Below are 21,411 nucleotides of genomic sequence, written 5' to 3'. Positions count from 1 at the left end.
CCTCCGACCATATAAAGTATATATATAGTCGATCTTGACATGTCCGTTTGTAAGTCTGTCCTTCAGTCCGTTTCTACGCAAACTAGTCTCTCAGTTTTGAAGTCTCCCATAGGAACGATCGAAAAAATAATAATTATACACTTAATTATAACTTTTTCAGTTTTCAACAGATTGTCATCAAATTTGAGATATAGCCATTTTATATTAATCCACAAGTTTCTGTTAAATTTTATGAAAATCGAACGAATTTATCATATAGCTGTCATTCAAACGATCGAACGAAACGAAAGGAAAATGAAAAAATGTGAATGTAAAACTGTAACTATAATATGTATAGGTTAAAGAAATGAAAGCAGGCATTCATTGTTTTTTAACAAAAGTATATATAATTTATATTGTATTAATTCCTATTCATCGAAGTTCTATCTGCAACGGTATATATGTAAACTTTGGCGCTCCGAAGTTAGCTTCCTCTCTTCCTTCGGATTTAATTATAAGTCTTTCAATTTAATTGTATAGGTTGCAAAAGGTGCATTGGATGCAAAAGAGAAGCTGTCCAGTGGAATGTATAGCTTAGTTTTTGCCCTCGAACATTATTTTATGTATAATATTGTAACGAAAACCGCTAGATTAGAATAATCCACGATATTTGTAACCGTTGGCAACGCGAGAAACCGCGAAATCCCTTATAGGCGCAATTATGAGAGCTTTTTGACAGCCAGAATGCCTGGCCTCTAAGCGCTCTCGATTTTCTTCTCTTCTTCTTACGGACGTGTCCGGAAAAGCACGCGTCTGATCACCAATAAAGAAAAGCTAAGTAATAACCACCTTTCCACATGGGGCCAAGTGTAGATTTGGACGAGTGAGTGGGTCAGACCGGGTTCTAGGCAGCCACACCTAATAAAAAGTTCCGCTCGGCTTTCCGTAATGAACTCTGCCTGTGGCCCAACAACAACCACGACAGAAAAATTCGTTACAATATCTTGTACTACCAATAAGAAAAATAAATTAATTAACAAGAAACAACATAAAAAATTTGATTTCGCTATGTTTATTCTTTATTCTTATTTCATACATATGACAAGCATTCGGCTGCAGTCAAAAATATACGACTCATTGATTCGCATTTTCATTCTCTCAATTAGTTTTCTTCCTTTCTCTCTTGCGCCATTGAGTTTAACGTAAGCGCATTTTGTCACTCAAACCGGCTTCACACTCGACTTCACTCAATTCAGTTTTCGTATTGTGCAGCTATTGCTATTTTTCAGCAGTCCAATTTGGAACCCAGGAATTTTGAACGTCTACGATTATCTTACAAAGTTGCAATCAACCAAAGGATATCTAGAAGCCGTGGCATGAACATGGGTCAAAAAATGAGTGATGTAGTCAAAAAAGTTGTAATGATTCACAGTTTACCTTCAAACCAATAATACCAAGAGAGTTACATGATGATTTTTTCAAACCAGCACGCATAGATATTTTGCTTAATATGCCGCCAGTTTCTAGAGAACTACAACTAAAACATTCATGGAATTCTGAAGATAGGTCATTGAACATTTTTGTAAAAGATGACGACAAATTAACGTTTCACAGACACCCAGTCGCGCAAAGTACAGATTGTATCCGCGGCAAAGTCGGTCTCACAAAGGGATTGCATATTTGGGAAATTTATTGGCCAACAAGACAGAGAGGAACCCATGCTGTCGTTGGCGTATCTACAGCTGACGCGCCTTTAAATTCAGTCGGATATCAAAGCTTGGTGGGGTCGACTGAACAAAGTTGGGGATGGGACCTTGGCAGAAATAAGTTGTACCATGACTCCAAAAGCTGTGCAGGTGTCACATATCCAGCTATTTTAAAAAACGACGAAGCTTTTTTAGTTCCAGATAAGTTCTTAGTAGCTTTAGATATGGACGAAGGAACACTCAGCTTCATCGTTGACCAGCAATATCTACATAGGTATTGCATTTAGGGGACTCAGAGGAAAAAAATTATATCCAGTTGTATCAGCTGTCTGGGGTCACTGTGAAATAACAATGCGTTACATCGGTGGATTAGATCGTGAGTATCAATTAATTTATTATTATATATATAAAAAAAGGAAGCTTAAGTAGTTTTTTTAATTTATTTAATTTTCCATTATTTAATGAGAAGACAGTGGGTGTGTGTTATAGTTGTATTTAATTTTGTTGGCAGCAGTGGTGCCGCATTCATGGTTAATTCATTTCTGAATTTTAACGAAGATGTTTTATATCTAGAACCGCGCAACTGCGCTGCCAAAATGTACATGCTTGTGTATGCATAAGTCGAATTGTGGGAATGCTGACTTCTGCATTTATTGTCGTCGAAGCTTCCTCTCGGGATCGTATTACGTATTACATTTCAACAAAGTGTTACAGTGTGTGTCCCTTAAGTACTCTTGGTACAGTGGGCATTAGTTATTCATGTACATACTACATCTCCCAGCTTTTATAAAATAAGTTATTATTTATTTATTCATTTAATTACTTTATTTTTTAAATATTCTTATCGATGTCAAACACGAGCAAACGCAAATAATGTTGTTTTTATCAAAAAAAAGTCATAAAAAATGGCATGTTTTGTTTTAATGTCGATCTCTTAAACAAAAGCATTTTGCTTTGACTTTTGTTTTCTAATATCACATAGAAAACGCAAGGAGTCAATATAAAGTGGAGAAGGACATATGCGATCATCAATATTCGTACAGTTTTAGTTTGAATTATCGCTTTCCAAACTGTCGCGTTCGACCGGGACTAAAATTGAATTTAAAAAATAACTACTTAATATTTTAAAATCAAACAAAATACATTATTAAGAGAATTCATTGCGTAATTAATAAAAATGTATTTTACTACAATTTTTCATCACGTTTCGCTGAAATCAGAGCTTAAACTGGTTTTTGCAAATGTAACTTAACGACAAAAAGCGTGCGAACGCAGTACATTTTAGTGAATATCTTGAAAACAAACAAGGGTTCAAAATCGACCTTAGCACCAAATATAGTGCTAACCAAGAGCTATACGTTTCAATTTTTATAAAATTAAAATAAAGTCTTGGCACAAGTGTTTTTTTAGTTTGAATGCGTACGAATGTCACATTCGACACCAGAGAATTGCCCATATATAGACAAATTTTAGAATTGTAAAAAGTTTAAAAATGTTTTATTTATTTATTTATTTTTTTTTTAATCGGACCATTACTATTTATTTAGTTGAAAATGATGAATGAAAATTCTTTAACCTATTCTTATGAATTTTTTGTTTCTTATTCCTATCGTCAGAGATTATAATGTTTTCTCTTTCTCCGATGTGTTCTACAGTGTAGGGCCTTTTATATTTGAAATCTAACTTATGTGCAGTTTCGTTTTAAAGCAAAACAAGAAAGGAAGCTAACTTCGGTACGCCGAAGTTTATATACTCTTGCAGATAGAACTTCGATGACTTGGAATCCAGACAATATAAATTATATATGTATATTGAGGTTAAAAAACAAGAAAGGAAGCTATCTTCGGCACGCCGAAGTTTATATACCGTTGCAGATAGAGCTTCAATGACTAGGAATCCATACAATATAAATTATATCTATGTATATATATAAAAATGCTCTGTTCGTGTCTACTTCCTTTATAGACTTGAAAAGTTTTGAACCGTTTAAGCCCAAATTTTGACACAACATGCGTTGAGGTTCCAGCTCGGTTATTGTCTACTTTTGATGTTGATAGCTTATCTGCGTTTGCGAATATATCAGTTTTTTTTTTCGCGTTTCCCCGTGCCCTTACTGCTGCGTCCTCTACAGGCAGCCAGCTGAACTTTCAATACGTCTAGAAAATTCTGACATGACAATGGAATTGACAAAAGGAATTTACAATGAAACTTTGATAAGGATTGAAGAAAAGAAAAAAATATTTTAAAAATTTTGAAAATTATTCTTTTTTGTTTGACTTATTTCTTATGCGTGCAACCACAATATGCCACAGAGAAACGTGGCAGGGTACTGTCAGGCTTTCGAATTCAAAAAAGAAACAAAAGGATTGTGTTCCGCTTCCAACAAGTATTACAGAATTAAATGAATTTGAAAATTATTCGTTTTTGTTTGACTTATTTCTTATGCGTGCGACCACAATATGCCACAGAGAAACGTAGCAGGGTACTGTCAGGCTCTCAAATTCAAAAAAGAAACAAAAGGATTGTGTTGCGCTTCCGGGAAAGTGAAATTGTCTCAACTTGAAGCACAAGCCTCTGCACACTCTATTCGCTGGATCTACTGCTGAATCGTAGCATTTCCTGTCAAACATCCCCAACATATTGAAAGAAGAAAATGGAAATTCAAATTTTATTTTTTTGTTCAGTTTCAGTAAGAAACGAAGTCATGCCACCCAAGAAGTCGAGTTTGGGTCGTCGTACTCGCAATACAGAAGCAAAAAGACGTTATATTACGAATATGACTGACGAAGAGCGGGCCTCCATCCGAGAGACTGAGCGGCTGAGAGCAATGAAGATTCACAACGCGGAATCAGCAGAAAGACGGGCAGATAGGCTTGAGAGAAAACGATTGAGAGTTAGGCAGTTGCGTCGATTTGATTCACTCTCAAAATAATGAACGGGACAGGGCAAGGGTAGCTGAAGCGCGTTTACAGCTTGCAGCAGATCAAAACCTGCAATACAATCGACTTGCATTCCGATATAATCCAACTGTTGATTATAGCTCGAATCGCAATGTCGTTATTGGCCGGATGCATCAGGTCTGCACATACTGTCAGGCTCTCAAATTCAAAAACGAACCAAAAGAATTGTGTTGCGCTTCCGGGAAAGTGAAATCGCGGAGAATGGAGAAACGAAGAATATTGTATACCAACATAATACAGAATTAAATGAATTTAAAAATTATTCTTTTTTGTTTGACTTATTTCTTATGCGTGCAACCACAATATGCCACAGAGAAACGTGGCAGGGTACAGCTAGTATTATATATTTATGTTTAAAAACAATGAAGTAATACCTGCTTTCATTTCATTCACCTATACATAATATATTAACAGTTTTACATTCACAGATTTGCTTTTTTTTCCTCTACATCTAACGATCGTTTGTATGGCACCTATATTATATAATCGTCAGATTTTCATTAAAGTTGACACAAAATGTAAGACTAATATAAAATGGGTAAAGGTAGGTAGGTTACAGTAGTGAGGTCCGATACTAGGGCCTCCAATTAGAGCTAAGCTCGTTTTTGATCCACTCCCTCTGTTTGTTGTTGGTCAACACTATCAGTACCATCCAGAGTCAGTAAGAAAGCCTAGGATTGCCGAAACTTTCAGATTTCCCCTATATTTCCCAGTGACTCCATCTGCTAGGCACCAAAGTGGCGAAGTCTGATGTGGTTTAGCGCTGGGCAGAAGCAGAGCAGATGTTCCGGTGTCTCTTGCTCTGTAGGTTGCTTACAGCTTCTACAGATTGCCTTGTATGGCAGTCCCAACTTCATTGCGTGTGAACCAATCGCCCAATGTCCTGTGGTGACTGCCGCGATCCTGCTTATATCCCGCTTGCTGTTGGATAGCAGTTTATTGGTTCGTTTTTTTGTCGTACCTCGGCCAACATTCCCTTGACCTTCTGTGATCGCTTTTACTTAGCCATTTTTTTTTAGCTATCTGCTTAAAGTGGTCATGGATCTTTGTCTGGATCGCGCTTAGGGAGATCGGTAATTTGAAGTCTGTACTTAGCCCTGCCGAGCCTGCACGTGCTAGTTCGCCTGCCTTCTCATTTCCTGGGATCTCGTTGTGTCCCGGTACCCATGTTACTTGTACCTTATTTTTGTCGGCAAGTCTATTAAGGGCCTTTTTGCATTCTGCCACTAGTCGTGAGTTCGTTTTCACGGCAGCTAGGGATTTTATAGCCGCTTGGCTATCCGAGTAGATTCGCACTCTGCTGCCCCTGAGGTCCTGCCTTAAGGAAAGTTCGACTGCTTCCCTTATGGCTAGTAACTCAGCCTAGATTAAAAGTCTTTTCAATTCCCCAATTTTCAGCGTAGATCCCAGCCCCTACGCCGCAGCTCATTTTTGAGCCATTGGTGTAGAGGGACAGCTCGTTCTCCTCTACTACTTTGCCCCTACTGCAGTCTTCCCTTGATGGGTATGAGGTCGAGAATACGTTCCCGAATTCCGATCTCCGCAATCATGTAGTCGGTCTTGACGTTTGTATTTATGGCGCTGCTCTCAAGAATCTTGTCGTGCCCGGCGCCGTATTCCCTCCAGCAATTGCTCGCCTTCAGTCTCACTTCGCTCTGTGCTGCAATGTCCTTCACGAACAGTTCTATTGGCATGCTGCGGGGAGTGAGGGCATTGCACCCACGGTCCCCACACTCGCTGCCCGTTGTATCCGTGTCAGCTTCGTTCTGTTGTATATCCTAGTTAGTGCCAGCCACCATACTAGGTCCCCGTATGTTAGTATTGGCCGTACGACTGCTGTGTAGAGCAATATAATTATCTTTGTGTGCAGTCTCCATTTGTTCCCACACATTTTCCTGCAGATGTAGAATGCAATGCTTGCTTTCCTTACTCTTTCTGCAATGTTTCCTTGCCATGAGAGCTTTTTATCCAGAATTATTCCTTCATGCCGTTAATACTGGGCATGATGAAGGGTGGTATCTTAGTTCTACGTGTGAAGAGCATAAGCTCTGTCTTGGTGGGGTTGATACCTAGTCCGCACGTTTTTGCGCATCTATTTAAGCGACCTAGCGCACCCGTCATTATTTCGCTAATAACGTCAGGGTATGGTCCTAATACTAGCAGTACTACGTCGTCTGCGTATGCAACTGCTTTAACTCCACCCGTATTGAGATCTGTTAATATGGCGTTCATATTTGTGAGCCAGAATAGGGGCGATAATACCCAGCCCTGTGGTGTGCCTCTCTTCACAGTCCGCGTGAGGTGAGTGCCACTCAGTTCGGCTGTGATCGTCCTGCTCCTTAGCATGACCCCGATCCACTCTCTGATGCCTCTCTCAATACCTTGAAAGTTGAGGGAGCCCAGGATAGAGTCGGAGTTCACTTTATTGAAGGAATAGGAAGGAAGAATCGTGTATTGCTTGTGTTGTAAAGTCTTCTCGACATGATGTACAACTAAGTGTAGCGCTGTTTCCGTTGACTTTCCTTTGCGGTACGCATGCTGCGTATCCGAGAGTTGATGTCCCTTTAGAGAGTACCGGATGTGGACGTCCAGGAGTCTCTCTAGTGTCTTCAGGGCGAGGGAGGTGAGACTTATCGGTCTATAATCCTTTGCTAGGATATGCCCCCTTCTGCCCGATTTCGGTATAAATATGACTTTTGCCTCCCTCCATAGAAGTGGGACGTGCGTCAGTCGTAAACAAGCTTCGTAAATGGCTTTAAGCCATTTGCAACTGCTATCCTTGGCTGATTGTAGCATTGCCGGTATTAAGCCGTCTGGGCCCGAGCTTTTGTACTTATCAAAAGAATCCATTGTCCACTGAATTCGCTCAGTGCTAATGATGTCTTTCGTTGGCGTATCCATTTGAGCCTTCGTTCCCTCCTCGGGTTCCGAGCTCACTCTTAGGTTTTCTGGGAAGTGGGTGTCAACTAGTAGCTCTAGTGACTCCTCAATTGTCGTCTTCTACTACTTCTACTCTTCATCGTCGGTCTCCGATGCAGTGTGAGATGCCACGACCATAAATCGATATCATTACATGAACGCCCGCTTTGCTCGTCCTGGCAATCGCAGCGGGCCAAAAGGGGTTTGGGGCTTTGAAGACAGGTCGACCGCAGCTTCGCCCTAAAGCTGCGGCAAGGCCACTTACGACCCAGGGTTGCCTGGCCCTGGGAAGGCTCCGTGCAGACACAGCTGGATTAACCCCTTAGCTGCGAACCAGGAAGTCAGTGTGCACGGGTCGCGTCACACACTTGACTTAAGGGGAGGCAGATTAAAGACTTGCCTAAGTCCGCCCGACTACGATTGGTCAGCATCCCCGATCGAACCTCGACTGGGGACCTGCTTCCAGGCGCCATTGCTTGGAGAGTATAGTCGCACTACCGATGGTGTACACACTTACGGCAGATGACACGATCATCCGTTGATACCCCTGTGCACCCTATCGGCTGACGGCCAATATCGGCTATATCTCAAATTTGATGAAAACCTGTTGAAAACTGAAAATGTTATAATTTTTAATTGTATTAATTTCTCGATCGTTTCTATGGGAGCTATATCCGATTTTCATACAATTGTACACAAAATTTTAGTGTAATATAAAATGGCTATATCTCAAATTTGATTACATTCTATTGAAAACTGAAAATGTTATAATGTTTTTTGTAAAAATTTTCCGATCATTCCTATGGCAGTTATATGATATAGTCGTCCGATCCGGCCGGTTCCGACATATATACGAGTGAGAGTATATAGAAGGCTAACTACAAAGTTTCATTCAAATGGCTTCAAAACTGAGAGACTAGCTTGCGTAGAAACGGAAAGAAGGACAGACGAACATGGCTAGATCAACTCGGCTGTTGATCCTGATCACGAATATATATACTTTATATGGTCGGAGGTGCCTCCTTCACTGCGTTGCAAACTTCTGACTGAAATTATAATACCCTGCAAGGGTATAATTATAAAATTTCCAGTTTTCATCAGATTTTCATCAAATTTTCGTCTTTCCTCTACATCTAACGATTGTTTGTATGGCACCTATTTGATATAATAGTCTGATTTTCATTAAAGTTGACACAAAATTTAAAACTAATATAAAATGGCGATATCTCAAATTTGATCAAAATCTGTTGAAAACTAAAAAAGTTATAATTTTTAAATGTATTAATTTCTTGATCTTTCCTATGGGAGCTATATCCGATTTTCATACAATTTTACACAAAATTGTAGAATAATATAAAATGGCTATAACTCAAATTTTATTACATTCTATTGAAAACTGAAAATATTATAATGTTTTTTGTAAAAATTTTCCTATCATTCCTATACGAGGTCTGTCAATTAAGTTCCCGGAATTTGGCTCAGACTGTCCGGGAAGTGAAGAAATCTTTCAAAATTGGTTACACTCCTTCACAGTAGTCTCCCTTGAGTTCGATGCACCGCCGCCAGCGATGAATCCATGATTGGAAGCACCCCGCAAACCCCCCTGAAGGAAGGTCCCTTAGGACGCTCGTCGTGACGGTTTGGACTCCATTTACTCTATCATATCGGTTTCCCTTGAGGTGGGTTTTCAATTGTGGGAAGAGGTGGAAGTCACAGGGTGCTAGGTCCGGGCTGTAGGGGGGTGCGGGAGCGTTGGAATGCCATTGCGAGTCAAAAATTCCCGAACAGCGAAGGACGAATGTGCAGGTGCATTATCGTGATGTAGCACCCAACCTTGTTTGGCCAATTCAGGTCGTGCCGGATCTGCCGGATTGTCTCTTTATTGATGCCCAACTCTTCCTCTAACATTCTAAGGGATACCCGTCGATCTTCGAGTACGCGTTTGCGCAGACGTTCCAGATTAGCGGCGGTCCGCGCGTTGCAAGGAGCGCCTTCGCGAGGATCATCCTCTACCGACTCTCGGCCGCATTTGAACCGCTTAGCCCATTCGTAAACTGCTGTTTTTTTCAGGCAATCATCCTTATACACGTCGGTTAACCGTCTCAAAATTTCGGACGCGTGTTCACCGCGCTTCACCAAAAATTTGATGACTACTCTTTGTTCAATAATTTTATCACACATTTTCACGACGTCGTGTCTTAAGTAGTTATATTCAAATCACTTTAAAAAATAAACCAAACAACCGATTCACATGAAACTTGCGCAGACTGATGCTGAAATAATTCTTCTTACGAATTACGGTGGAGTGAGCGCTCTACTGTTGCCAACCGCAGCGCTATTACCAAATTCCGGGAACTTAATTGACAGACCTCGTATATATGTAGTAACACCGGCTTTGATTTAATGATATTGTTTAATACATTTAACTGGTAACTTGTAACTTAATTCAATCTTAGTTTAACAAAACGTGGTTATCTTAATTTAGAACGTCCAAGCAAAACGAGATTCTGGCGGCGAATGCCTTTGCGAGGAGATTCCAGACTTTTCTGCAATCGATTACTCCCTTTCAGTATATTCAATCGAAGGGAATCAGAGACTTAGTATGTGAGTCCGCTTCTGGTAACTCTAGCCACCCTACCAACACTACCGGATCCCACATTCGGCCTTCCTGATGCTTGATTCGACCCGAATGGTTTCATATACTCTGCAACCGTCTTAGTCCTATATGGCTCTTCTCCTTGCCCTATTCTTTCCACGTCGTAACGTCCATGATTGTTGACCTTGACTACTTTATATGGTCCTAAATATTTTCCTTTCAACTTCAAGCCTGTCCCGTATTGGGTGCGTTTAATAGCAACCAAATCATTCAACTCAAACTTACGTTCTACCTTTCTTTTAGAGTCGAATGCCATTTTATTTTTTGTTCGAATATCCTGAATATTCTGCCTTGCTATCTCTCGTAGCTTTTCCCTTTAATCCTGTAGCTCAGAAATCAGACAATCTTCGATAAGTTCTTTCAATTCCTGATTACTTGAAACACGCATATCCAATCCAGTTAGCAATTTGAACGGGGCGACTTTCGTGCTCCTCGGCTCAGTGTTGTTAATCGCATGTTGCACTCTGCCTACCTGCTTATACGAGCACCCTAGATTTTCCTGGCTCAGTTTCGATAGCAGCGGTACCACTATCTGATGCATACGCTCTACCTGTCCGTTACCCCTGGGAACTCCTGTCGCGATTAGCAAGTGCTGTATTTTCTCCCTTTCGCAATACTCCTTAAAAAGGTGTGAAGTGAATGCAGCCCCTCTATCTGACACGATTCTGTATGGGTTACCAAAAAGAACAGATTGGCGCTCCAAACAACTCAAAACTTCTTCAATCCCAGTGCTCCGTGTAGGGTATAACCGTACATACTTTGAGAAAGCATCGACTATGACGAGAATGTGGTTATAGCGCTTCTTAGTTACTTCCATCGGGCCAACATGGTCAATATGGTATGTAACCAACGGTTTGTCCCCTTTGTCTATCGGCGTCAAAAACCCTTTCTGCTTTCCAGCTTTTGTATTCACTAAAATGCACTCTACACAGCTCTCAACAATCTTCGCTATTTTCTCTCTCACCTTGGGAATGAAATAAGACTTCTCGACCAATTCTTGCGTCTCTTTTGATGAAAAGTGTCCTTGCTTGTGGGCGTTTCGTATGATTTGCGATGGAACTACAAGCAGCTCCCTATTCGGATCTTTGAATAAGATTCCATTCGATATATAGAAGCCTTCATACTCTTTCATTTCAACAACACTCTTTACGGCCTTGGTCCAATCATTGGATAGCTGAGCTTCTCGCAAACGGTGTATTAAGCTATCTGTCACAACAAAACAAAACACCCTGCTCAACGCATCTACATGTCTCATCTTGTTACCTGACCTACGTTCAATTTGATAGTCGAAGTCTTGAAGGTACACTGCCCAACGCGATACCCTGAGCGGAATTTCTTTCTTTCTCATGGCAAACGCATTACAGTCTGTGACTATTTTAAATCTTTTCCCAAGAACGTAGACTCGCCACTTAACCAAAGCTCCAATAACTGCAAGCACTTCCAGTTCATAAGAATGGTACTTCTCTTCGCACGGCTTGGTCTTCCAACTCATATAGAAAATTGGGTGCCACAAGCTATCTTCCTTGTCACGCTGAAGCAACACAGCTCCGAATCCAAATTTTGAAGTGTCAGTATGAATTTCCGTTTCGAGTGAAGGGTCATACAACTTAAGAACAGGCCCATTGATTAGCGCTGTCTTTAATTTATCGAACGCTTCTACTTGCTTTTCTTTGAACTCAAACTTAGCTTCTTTACGTAACAGATCGGACAATGGCTTAGCAATCACGGCATAATTTTCTACGAACCTTCTAAAATACGAAGTCAAACCTAAGAACCTTTGAATTCCCCTTTTATCTCGTGGGATCGGAAAATTTGCAACCGCTTTTGTTTTCTCCTCACCTGGTTTTATTGTACCCAACTCCACGATATATCCTAGGAAATTTACTCTGTTCTTCAATATCTGACACTTGCTCCAATTTATACGCAAGCCACTTTCTTCTGCCACTTTCAATACTCGCTTTAATTTCTCCAAGCCCTGTTATACACTTTTGCTGGCAATGATCACAATTTGTGATACCAAAAGGTACAAACATGAACTCATACTGCCCATTCATGGTTACAAATGATGTGTACTTTTGAGATTCTGGAGACACAGGAACATGAAAGAATCCATTTGTCAAATCCAAAGTTGTGAAAACATCTTCACCTTGAAGTTTTTCTAAAACGCAATCCATGTGTGCTGTTGGGAAATTATCTCTGACTATATTTTCGTTCAGTTTCCGGTAATCGCAGCATAAACGCTTCTTCCCATTCTTCTTGTCTACCAAAACAATTGGTGAAGCAAACTCTGAAGTACTTGGTTTGATTATTTTTTCCCTAAGCCATTCCTCCACTTGATCATCTACAATCTTTTGATCACAATAGGCCAAACGCCTTGGATGTTGGAAAAACTGGCAAATCATCTGTCAGCAATATTTTCATTTCTACAGGTGAACGTTGGTTTTTCTTTGGTTTGTAATTTTCCACCAACAACTGTACTTCAACAGCGACATTTTCCTTTGAATGATCCAATTTCAAGCTTGACTTATGATCTTCGGTACTTAACATACAAAGGCTGCCAAATTCGTTCATAAGCTGCATACAGGAACTTTCCCTTCCCTGAACCTCTGCTGGCTGCACACTTTGAACTCTCTTTGAAAACACGGTTCCTTTCTTTGTGTCCATCATGTCTACATTTTCTAAAATTGTAGTGCCTAAAATTGCATCAAATTTCATGTCTTCATCTGGAATCACGTGGAACTCGATCCACATTTCTATGCCATCGATACTAACTGGTGCTTTGAAACTGCCAAAAGTCAGCACCTGACTTTCTCCAATTCCAGTCAAAACTCTTTGCCTGCCAATGAAACTACCAACGCCTATATCAAGTTTTAAAAATACACACCTACGCATTAAACACAACTCTGCTCCGGTATCTACAAGTCCTTTGAACTCAACATTCGAACCAAATACGGACTTTACTTCTAAACCACAAGATGCACGAGAATGATTCGGAATTATTTTTTCCGCCTGATCCACATTAGTACCTACTTTACACTGCGCTGCTCGATGCCCTGGCTGATTACACTTGAAACATTTCGATTGTACTGGACAGTCTCTCATCATATGAGACGGATCTCCGCACCTAAAACATTTCCTAACCGAATCTGTTGTCTTTTCGTTGACCGACTCTTTAAATACCTTACTGCTTTGGAGAGTGTACTTGTTGTCTGGCTTATACGAGCTTCTTGCCTTCTGTTATGCTTCAATCTGCCACTTCAACTCTTTCAGATTTCTAGCCTGATATAACATCGATTTATTCAATCTAGCATCTGGTATACCTTCTACGAAGTACTCGATTAGACTTTCGTCTTCCAACCGTATAGGCTTAGCTATCTCCATTAGGGCATATAAATACTCCTGTAAAGATTCACTTTTTTGCTGACGACGCTTTCCTAGCCTGCGATGAATCTCGGCTGTAGAAACCTGTACTCCGAACTCTTGTAGGAGAGCTAACTTCAAACTTTCCCAGTCCTTAATGTTTCTCTGGCTACATACAAACATTTTGGCTGCTCCACATAGTAGCTGTTTTGCATAAACACACTGCTGCAAAGGGCTCCACTCTACGGTAGCTGAACAATCTTCCATCTTCTCAATCCACAAATCTATATTTGGGACACCTGAGCCAGAAAACTGAGAAACACTTCCTTCTACATCTTTCAAAGTAAACCACGATCTATGTTGGGAAACTTGGCCATGTTGGTTGTCTACTCTGTTGTGGTGGCTGGTTGGTGTGGCAACTGTTGACCTAAACTCTACGGGCTCACCCTCCGTCTCTGACTCACCCTCATCCATCAACCCAAAATGAGTTAGCAATCGTTGTTGTAATTCAGCTTTCAATCCGGTTGTATTCAACTGCAGCTCTGACAGCATCCGTCGCAATTCTTCCACTCGCAATGCCAAGATCTCGCTTCTCTCCATTTTACAAAAATATCCTGTTGAAAATTACAGTTAATATGCTGACAAAATTGTGTTTTAACTCTAATCTTTCTCGATACAATTGTAAACAAACTAACAGTCCTGCTTTTGCTTTTTCTTCGCACATACATACAATCAGACTGTTACATAGCCTGCGCCGACCCTGTTTCGCCTCGTGCTGTCTCGCTTCTTTTCACGTCCACCGCCTTCTGTAGCGTTCGCCTTCTTCTTCTTCACACATACGATCAGACTGCTACTTAGCCTGCGACGACCCTGTTTCGCCTCGTGCTGTCTCGCTTCTTTTCACGTCCACCGCCTTCTTCTTCTTCACACAGCTACCTACTACTTCGCAATGCCTCCAATTGGAATCCAATTTCTGAAGACATGAAAAACCATGTGCCTTTGCTATGGCCAATAAGGTTCTGCTGATGTTCTACTGCTCCTGCTCCGCACCTTATTCCGATTCGCCTCTGCTTGTCCAACTCCTGATCTTCTCTAGCTTGATCTGCTGCTGATCCTCGTGTTCCAGCTCTCTTCCTCCAACTCCGTGTTCCAATCTTGACCTGCACGTTCTTGTCTGCGTGTTCCTCGAACGCCACCAAGTGTCTTGCCTTTCCTCGTCTTGCTTCTGTTTTCTCCAGCCAATCCGCTGCTTCTTGAATCTTTGCTCTTTACCAGCCTGATTCAATTCAATCTACATTTGGACGCTGCCACTCTTTTTCGTCGTCGTCACTCGCTGCTTCCGTCTCACTCGCCCATGTGTGTGTCTGCTTTCCGCCTTCCGAAGAATTTCCTTACGCTTTGTGATGAAATTCTTTGCGCGTCTCTTGCTGTCTCTGTCACTCGTTGACCAATTTGCGTGGCTTTTCCGAACTCTTAACCAGTTCCAAAATGTTCTAAATTTGTCATCCACCTCACTGCACAATGTTTTTCGTTGACCAAATTGCGTGTCTTTCCCGAACTCTTAACCAGTTCCAAATTTTCAATTTGTCATCCACCTCACTGCACAGTGTTTTGTTAATTATATTTTATTAAGGTTCAAGTTGTCAAATGCTGGGCAATATTCTCGGTGGAGCCCCCAAAATTGCAGTGTCCTCTTTAGTAAAAGTTGTAACACCGGCTTTGATTTAATGATATTGTTTAATACATTTAACTGGTTACTTGTAACTTAATTCAATCTTAATTTAACAAAACGTGGTTATCTTAATTTAGAACGTCCAAGCAAAACGAGATTCTGGCGGCGAATGCCTTTGCGAGGAGATGCCAGACATTTCTGCAATCGATTACTCCCTTTCAGTATATTTTATCGAAGGGAATCAGAGACTTAGTATGTGAGTCCGCTTCTGGTAACTCTAGCCACCCTACCAACACTACCGGATCCCACATATATAGACTAACTACAAAGTTTCATTCAGATAGCTTCAAAACAGAGACTAGTTTGCGTAGAAACGGACTGAAGGACAGACGGACATGGTTAGATCGACTCGGCTGTTGATCCTGATCAAGAATATTTATACTTTATGTGGTCGGAGGTGACTCCTTCACTGCGTTGCAAACTTCTGACTGAAATTATAATACCCTGCAAAGGTATAACTAGGTCTCCTATGTTGGGATGAATATCTCTAGATTTCCTATTATATAATTCCTTATGTTTGGTCATTTACTTCTATCATTATTTTAGCTCTACTTCTAATCTAAATTTAGATTCCTTATCATAATCATCTAAATTATATAGTGGCTCTATTCTATCTGCCATATTAAATTGACTTGGTAAGTTTGATGTCTTACCGAAAACTAGCTCATATGGACAATAATCATGTGCCATAGCGGGTATTGAAACATTATACGAAATATTAGAGCCATACGTACCAATCAGTTTTATCTACTGAAATATAGGATCGAATGAATTCATTGAAAGTTCTATGGCTTCTTTCGACTGTTCCAACGGTGGAATTGTGGTGTGCAATAGATGTGATTATTTTCAATTTGTAAATACTTGCACAAGTCTGTAATAATTGAGTTTTTATATTCTGTTCTCATGTCCGTAATGAACGTCTTCATTGGACTATACTTCAGTATAAATTCTTTAAAAATAGCTTTAGCTACTATTTTGACATTTTTATTTGGTATAGTTATGGCTACTAAATATTTAATCAAATCGTATATGAGTGTTACTGCGTAGTCCTTGCCATTGTTTGATTTTGGAAGTGGTCCAATTGTTTCCACAATTACCCTATCGAAAGCTCTTTGTGGAGTTTCGGTTATGGTTAATGGAGTCTTAGTATGTATAGTAGTTTTAGACTTTTGGTATTTAGGACATTTTTATTTGTACTCTTTTATGTCTTTAGGCATTTTTTTCCAGTAATAGTATCTCTGGACCTTGGCCAAGGTTTTTGTAATGCCTGTATGACCTCCTTGTGTTGGATCATCATGGAATGTAGACAATAAGTATAGCTTCTTTTTATTTGGTATTCTTTATTAGGGTCACTACTCAATGATTTCAATATTCTATTGCCAATTTTTTTAAAATTATCAATTGAAATGAAACATGTTCAAAGATATTTTCCCACGGTGTCACTTTGAGCTGGCTGACTTTGTTAGTACCGGCCTGCTTTTCAAGCCTTTGAAAGAATTGACCTAAATCAATGCTAACATCATATATGCTTGTTATTTTCTTTGCGAGTTTAAATAAAAACAAATTATTATTTACATGCAAGGGGTCTACTTTACGTACTTCATCATTTTTAATGACTTTATATACGTTGGGCTTTTTGAAGCTTTCTCCATAGATTGCTTAGGCAATTCTATTTGTTCTTTTCCTGCGCAGAATTTTTGTCTACTTTGATTTCTGGTAGTGACTTTCAGAATCCTATTATCCTTATGGATTTTTTGTAAGTCTTGTATTGTTATTCGCGATAATGCATCACCTATATGGTTGTCCTCTTCCTTAAGATATTCCACCGTAAAATCATATTCCTCTAAGTCAAGTCTCAATCTGGTTAATTTTGAACTTGGCTTAGTCATTGAAAATATATATGTTAGGGGTCTGTGGTCTGTTTTTACTGCGAAGTGTTTTGCGTATATATATGGTCTAAAGTGTTTATTTGCTCAATGTATAGCTGCTTGTTCCTGTTCCGCCGTGTTTTTATTACTTTTTCCCTTTGTGAATTAACGTGATGCGTATGCTACTGGTAGATGCGTTCCATTATGTTCCTGCGTTAGGACGGCTCCGCATGCTTGTTTACTTGCATCCGTTGCTATGCAAAATTCTTTATTAAAATCAGGCTACAGTAGTGATATTGGTTTCATCAGTTGTGTTTTTAAGTACTCGAAGTTTTTTTGACATTGATCTGTCCATTCGAATTTCACGAGTTTTTTTTTTGCATAATCGCGGTATGTGTCGTGAAAAATCGGATAATTTTTTTATAAATCTCCTATAATAATTGCGAAACGCAACGAATCTTCTAGCGCTGTCTGCGTCCGCTGGGACTGGGTTTTTTTCTATGACACTTGTGTCCAAGGAAGGTTACTTCGTGTATGAAAAAATAGAATTTTTCGGGGTGCAATTCAAGGTTGTGTTTTCGGCATTAATGAAAAACGTTTGTAAGGTTTTTAATCATATGCTTTTCTGAACAACCGATGACAATTGGGTCATCCATATATAGGAAGGCCTGTGAAGGTTCGATACCTGAAAATGAAATTGTCATCATTCTTTGGGAGGAATAAACGATAAGAGCTATTGCTCGTTGAAAATGACGTTGTATTCCGAGAGTTTTCTTTGAGTTCAATTTGATGAAATCCTGACATTAGATCTAAGCATGAAAAGTATTTTGCTCTGCCTAGTTGATCTAGAATAAGGTTTATTCTTGGTAATGGGAATTTATCGGATAAGATTACTAAAACTATTACGGTAATCAATTAGTAAACGACATCTTTTATCGGATGAATTGGATAGTAATTCTTTGGGCTGTTATATCTGGAGACTGAAGGTTCTATTATTTTATCTTTAATTATTTTTTCGACTTGTTTATCTACTTCTTCTTTTTGACTGTGAGGAATTATATAATTTTTAATATAAACTGGTTCATCATCTTTCATCCTTATTTTTTTGTTTTTTAAAATTATTTGTTATATGAATACGGTTTCTATTCCGAACATATCCATATACAGTCGAATCCCGATAATTCGTACCCCGCTAAATCGAAAATCGCGATAATTCGTAAAAAATTCTGTCCCCTTGAAAAAAAACTCTTTAATTCGTAAATATTCCATACATTTTGGTCCCCTCGTTAATTCGTAGTATTTGGCGCAACGCAAAGAATATTGAACCTCGTATAAATCGTAATTTTGTTTCGAAACCTCTTATAAATCGTAATGCGATGCGAAATATTTTGTAGTTAAAGCGACGTTAGATTTTGCAGACATCAGAAAGGAGAAGAAATTTTATAGAATTTACAAACCAGAGCATTAATTCCTCAACTTAAACATTATTTTTCGACTCATGATGTGCCAAATAGTGTGTTTGACAACCTAATAGGTTTAGAAAACGAAATGGAAAAAATAAAAGAAAAAAACACGAAGCAATCAAAAATTACCAATTATTTTAAAGCTTGAATTTTCGTTTTTAATAATTTAATGTTTCTGCTTAATTTTGTTTGTTAATTTTTTGTTTAATTTTCCTTTAATTTGAAAAACGTACAAATGAATGTACATATTTATTATGTTTGTTTAATTTTAATAAAGCTAAATACATATGTAAACATGATGTGAAATGTAAGTACCCCGTTTATTCGACTCTTTCATTTTTGAGCCCCTTTAAATAGAAATCTCGATAAATCGAATTCCCGTCTAATTCGTAAAAAAAGTGATCCCCTTGCCATTTCGAATTATCGGGACTCGACTGTATTTTGTACATACAAATTGGGAAGAAAAATTGTTATTCAATTTATTTAAAATATTTGTATCGTTTTCATCTTTATTTATTTTTACTATTTCGTAATCATCTAATGGTTCATTTTTTTATTCGTTTTAGGGCGTAGACCAGCCTGAGGGCCCGAAAATTGGAGGGTTTTTCAAAAATTCATTTTGAAAAAGTTAAAAATACTCTTTTTTATTTATTATTAAATCTAAGAACATATGTTAAACTAAAAAATACTTGTTAAAAGAAAAAAATATATATTTGAATAGCGGAGATATAGCCTTTCAAAAAAGGCATTTTTTTTTAGGGAATGTTCGGATGGTGTACATGCTGCACATCACATTTGTTATCTGAAATTCAAAAACAACAATTTTTTATAAACCATATATGTAAGTATGGCTATAGCATGACGCAGCCGTTTTTTGGAACAATTTTTTTTAGAGATAATTTTTGATTTAAAAATTTATAACTTTAAAACGAAAAATCATATCGAAAAAATCCTACGTCATGCCATAGAGGTCGTTATACAAAAACTGTGTAAAAAAGTTGAAGAGAATCGGTCCTGCAGTTTTTGATAAATCATCTACACCTTTTTAAAAAACGTAGTTTTGAGCTTTTTTAGTTCCAGATAAGTTCTTAGTAGCTTTAGGCATGGACGAAGGAACACTCAGCTTCATCGTTGACCAGCTATATCTAGGTATTGCATTTAGGACTCAGAGGAAAAAAACTATGTATATTCAGTTGTATCAGCTGTCTGGGGTCAGGTTAATTTATTTAATTTTCCATTATTTAATGAGAAGACAGTGGGTGTGTGTTATAAGTTGTATTTAATTTTGTTGGCAGCAGTGGTGCATTCATGGTTAATTCATTCCTGAATTTTAACAAAGATGTTTTATATTGTATCGTTTAATGTTAGATCCCGAATTTGTTTCCACCATTTAGAAGAATTAATTTGATTTTTGTTTAGTTTTCTTTATTTTAATTCTTGGTTTTCATTTCGGAGCAGCCGTTGTTGCCGCTCCGAGCTTGATCCTATATCTGTACTTATCAGTATGTTTTAACAGCTAAAGAAATCTAAGTCTCGTAGCTGCGCTGCCAACAGCGGCAGCGGAGAGACGGTTGTATATTCTTAAATACATAAATACATAGCTATGCTCGCTAAGGCTGAACGCGGAGGTATATGCACATATGTACATACTTGAGGTCCGCTCGTGTTGCATTTTTGCTGACACTAGCACAGCCTGTGTGCGGGCCAATGTTCGAAGATCGTTTCATATTTCGGCCACTTAGGTTTATGACCGGGACTTTAAATTATGTAAACTGCAACAAAGTGTGTACAGTGTGTACCCGTAAAGTACTCGTGGTACAGTGGGTATTCAATATGTGCATACTACATCTCCTTCCTTTAGAAAAATAACGTAATGTAATGGAGTTATTTTATAATTAGGTATATTTATACATATATACTTATATATATATATATATATACTAGCGGCCCGTCCCGGCTTCGCACGGGCATTAAACATTACATTTAGATTTGTCAATTTTAAGTTAAAATTTTTAACACATTCATAATAATATCAATAATATGACATATATTCATTCATCCTTTATTTATTTATTTTTTTTTTTCAATTATTAAGGTCATAACCCTAAAAGAAAATACATTTATTTTGTTAGTGCTTCTCTGTAAACAATATTTGATGTTGTTTTATTTTGTGGCAGCAAAATAAATTGATTTTCAGGGTCTCCGACTCGCGATAGACCAACATACAGTTGACCATGAGTTAAACATTTATTTCGCAGATAGATCCCTACTAATTCGAAGGTTTGGCCTTGGGACTTGTTAATTGTTAATGCGAAAGATGTTTTTACCGGAAATTGAAGCCGTTTAAATGGGATTGGCAGATCAGTTTGGATCATCGGTATCCTCGGTATATGAGCTAGTTGACCACTTGCTGGGCCAGTGATAATATTTGCTACTATTAAATTGTCCTTTAACTCCTTAATAAGCAGCCTCGTCCCATTACACATGCTCGGAGGGTTTAAATTTCTTAAAAGCATGATTGGGATTCCGATTTTTAACGTCAATTCATGGGGTGGCAGTCCAGAAGGGTTCAACAAATTTAAAAATTCCTGTGGATAATGGACTGCATCTTCAATATTCGTTACAGTGTCGATCGATTTGTATGTTTTTGTTTGGGTGGGGACTTTTTGAACAATCAGATTATTTATTTCATTGACAGTATCATTCTTAGGTGATACTATAGCCCGAGAACACAGCCAATGGAAGTCTCTTTCGTGCAAATTCTCGAT

The 21,411-nt window shown here is 38.7% G+C and overlaps 1 long non-coding RNA gene and 1 pseudogene across 2 annotated transcripts; one reads left to right on the top strand and one right to left on the bottom strand.

Annotated features, from left to right (window-relative positions):
- Positions 1-1,035: 1,035 nt before the first annotated feature.
- On the bottom strand, positions 1,036-2,023 carry LOC147644093 (uncharacterized). Its single transcript, XR_015271054.1, has 2 exons — positions 1,417-2,023; positions 1,036-1,341 (listed from the first exon to the last, which is right to left on the bottom strand). It is a non-coding gene; the product is annotated as an uncharacterized LOC147644093 (long non-coding RNA).
- LOC110182856 (protein gustavus-like) lies at positions 1,347-19,302 on the top strand (annotated as a pseudogene). Its single transcript, XR_015271053.1, has 2 exons — positions 1,347-2,061; positions 19,210-19,302. The product of XR_015271053.1 is annotated as a protein gustavus-like (transcript).
- The last annotated feature ends 2,109 nt before the right edge of the window (positions 19,303-21,411 follow it).

The sequence above is a fragment of the Drosophila serrata genome, unplaced genomic scaffold (genome assembly GCF_035046125.1).
Source record: "Drosophila serrata isolate PLE 108 unplaced genomic scaffold, ASM3504612v1 contig_229, whole genome shotgun sequence".
Classification (NCBI taxonomy): Eukaryota; Metazoa; Arthropoda; class Insecta; order Diptera; family Drosophilidae; genus Drosophila; species Drosophila serrata.
This window is presented reverse-complemented; position numbering and strand designations above follow the sequence as displayed.